Raw genomic sequence first — 3,850 nt, forward strand, 5'->3', positions numbered from 1 at the left:
AGTACGATTTTATGATGAATCATTGACTACATTTTAAATGTCCATGTGATTCATCATGAATGGTCATATTCGATAAACAGTTCTCTAACCGCTTATCCATGCTAATGCCCTAGTGATATAACTTTTATAATCACCCATCACCCACACTAATACCATCACATGACATTCTACGGAGGCATTCAACATGCCTACTATGTAATATTATTGCCCAATTAATATTACCTATGTAGGGAATAATTTGATGATTTTGATCTTCTAAAGATTTGCATCATCTAGACATTTCACATGTAATACATATATATAAATGAAGCAATAAACCATATGTGAAATAAGAACACTTTCTTCTATTGATAAGATAAAAAAAATGTATATACAAAATATATACATTAACATATATATACAAAACATAATACCTTGGAACCGAGGACACGATTGGTTCCTAGGGCATACACTAACACTTATACCTAGCAATCTCATTTTTCTCATTTCGTTTGCTTGTGAATACCCACTTGTACCCTATGGGTTTCACGTTTTCAGGCGTTTGGACTACAGGTCCAAATACATTACGTTTTGCTAGGAAGGTTAATTCTGCTTGAATTGCCTCTTCCCGTTTTGGCCAATCATGTCTTTGTCAACATTCATCAACAGAATGTGGCTTAAACTCATCATTCATAATTTTAGTAACTACTGCGTATGAAAATATGTTATTCCACATTTCTTTACCATGAGCATAGTTTATAGAAATTTCTTCATTTCTATGTTCTTGCATTCCTTTAGGGATTTGTTCCTCTTTAGGGGTTTGTGTCCGTTCAAGACTATTAACTCTTCTGAACTTAGTTTAGAAGATGTGAAATTATCTATTATTCCAGTATTGTCAATATTGTCACCTATTTGATTTTATGCCTTTCGTTTCCTAGGAACAGTATCCTTGGCTCCAACAGGCCTACCACATTTCTGGCATATAATAGATGAATTGATCGCTGCCTGCATAGATTGCTCACTAGTAACATCAATCCTTGCTGATGTATTGATAGTAAGAATGTATGATCTTGTTATTTTTGCTGCATCTGTAAATGCATCAGACATTTGGTTGGCAATATTTAACAAATGTGTTATTCTTTGCGCTTCAATTTTAGATTGAGATGTGCGAGGATCTAAATGAGACATAGAATTCACTTTCCAAGAAAGTTTAGGCCTTACTTTAAGAGGCTTTACTTTTTTCCCTAAAGATGGGAATGTTGTCTCATCAAAATGGTAATCTGTGAAACATGCAATAAACAGATCGCCTGTCAGGGGCTCAAAATATCTAATGATAGATGGTGAGTCATAACCAACATATATTCCCAAACGACGTTGGGGTCCCATTTTGGTGCGTTGAGGGGGTGCAATTGGAACTTGCACAGCACAACCAAAAGTTCTTCAATGGGATATATTAGGCTGATGTCCAAATACAAGCTGTATTGGAGAATATTGATGATATGCAGTGGGTCTTAGGCGAATTAATGTCGCTGCATGTAAAACAACATGAGCCTAGGCAGAAGTCGGTAATTGCGTACATAATAGCAAAGTTATTACAATTAATTGGATACGCTTTATAAATGACTCTGTCATACCATTTTGGGTATTTACATATGGTACTGGATACTCAACATCAATTCCCATTACTATACAATAATCATCAAATGTCTTTGAGGTAAACTCACCAGCATTGTCCAGACGAATTGCTTTAATTGGGTAATCTGGAAAGTGTGCCCATAATCTGATAATTTGTGCCAGCAATCTAGTAAAGGCAACATTACGAGTTGATAGTAGACAAACATGTGACCATCATGTCGATGCGTCAATCAGTACCATAAAGTAGCGGAAAGGTCCACTTGGTGGATAAATAGGTCCACATATGTCCCCATGAATTCTTTGTAAAAATGATGGGGATTCTAAACCAACTTTAGTGAGGGATGGCTTAAGTGCTAATTTGCCTTAGGAGAAAGCAACACAAGCACTCTCATTAGGTGATAGAATCTTCAGGTTCTTTAATGGGTGCCCATGTAAGTTTTCTATGATCCTATGCATCATAGCAGATCTTGGATGACCAAGACGAACATGCTAAATTTTAAAAAGTTCAGGATCAGTGAACTTCTGGTTCATAACTGCATAGACTTCAACATTTTTCTGGAATGTGTAATATAACCCTGATGAGAAAGTAGTAAGATTCTCCAGTACATGCTTCTAGCATGAAATATTAGTAGTGATGCATAGAAACTCTCCATCCTTTTCACTTAAAGTTTCAATGTGGTTTCCATTGAGTTGTATATCTTTGAAACTAAGCAAATTTCTTCAGGAATTGCTAGAATATAAAGCAGCATGGATACTTAATTTAATTTCACTTGGTAACACGTTGCTCTTACAGAGCCCTCAATTATGTTTGCAGATCCTGATATGGTATGTATTTTAGCCTCAGTAAAGGTCAAACCTAAGAAATATTTTCTATCCCGAAGGATGGTGTGCGTTGTTGCACTGTCTACTATACAAATGTCTCCACCATTACTAGATATCGATATCTCAGTTTTGAAGTCCATCCTTAAAAAATTTTACTTAAGTAAGGATGTTTATAGAACTTTATCTTTATGATATGGAACTTCAAGTCCAATTTTTGTCTCGGTTTTACAAACTTCATGTTTGTAATTAGTATTTAAAACTTCAAGTTCTAAAACGATATTTATTTATGGAAGTTCAAGTTCATTTATCAGATATAATATGGAAAATCTGATAAAAGCAAATCCAACCATAAAGGTTGTATTCGACAAGAAAAAATAGATCCGTCCATGAAGGCGATATTTAATAATAATAAATAGATCCAGCCATAGAGGTAGAATTTAACAAAAATAAATAGATCCGACCATAAAGGCAGAATTTAACAATAATAAGTAGATTCGACCATAGAAGCGAAATTTAACAATAGTAAATAGATCCGACCATAGAGGCAGAATTTAACAATAATAAATAAATCCAAACATAGAGACGATATTTAACAGTAATAAATAAATCCGACCATGGAGGTGAAATTTACCAATAATAAATAAATCTGACCATAGAGGCAAAATTTAATAGTAATAAATAAATCTGACCATGGAGACGGACTTTAACAGTAATAAGTATATCCGGCCATAGAGGCGGAATTTAACAGTGGTAAATAAATCCGACCATGGAGGCAGAATTAAAATAATGAATAAATTCGACCATAAAGGTGGAAACAGAGATTAAGGAACACGTGTGGGATTTAAAATACGCGGAATTTAATGATAATAAATCAATCCAGCCATAAAGATGGAAACAGGGATTAAATAACATTTGTAGGGTTGAAAATACGTATTTTCAATAGGCGTGCACCATTACACTTGTTAAGCTCTTCGTGCTAATAACGTGTTATAATCTTAATGGTATAAGTGTAACAGATAAAGGAAGACAAAATGTTTAGAAAAATAAAGTTGAAGGGGGTTGTAAAATTTCTTTTCTTTTTCACTTCATTGTAATAGTAAAATGAAGGGGATAGGGGCTTTTTATAGCCAACGTCCCCTCCTCCATTCACCGCCTCAAAGTTAAGGCGATAGATGTCCACCATTATTTTACAACAATTTGTCCATTTCTTTTATCAATTGTTTGTTGAGAAAATGGTACTCAAGGGAGGGTATTTAGGATATTGAAAATCTCAAGGGAGGTATCTAGGGTTTTTGTAACAATTGGTGGTAATTTGAAGTTTCAGGAAACTTCAAGCGAGGTAGTGATTATAGGCCTTAAAATTTTAAAGTACATAAAGGAATGGATTGTTGTCAATCACACTACTTAATAGCCG

This window comes from Pistacia vera, unplaced genomic scaffold (assembly GCF_008641045.1).
Source record: "Pistacia vera cultivar Batoury unplaced genomic scaffold, PisVer_v2 Contig1318, whole genome shotgun sequence".
Lineage (NCBI taxonomy): Eukaryota > Viridiplantae > Streptophyta > Magnoliopsida > Sapindales > Anacardiaceae > Pistacia > Pistacia vera.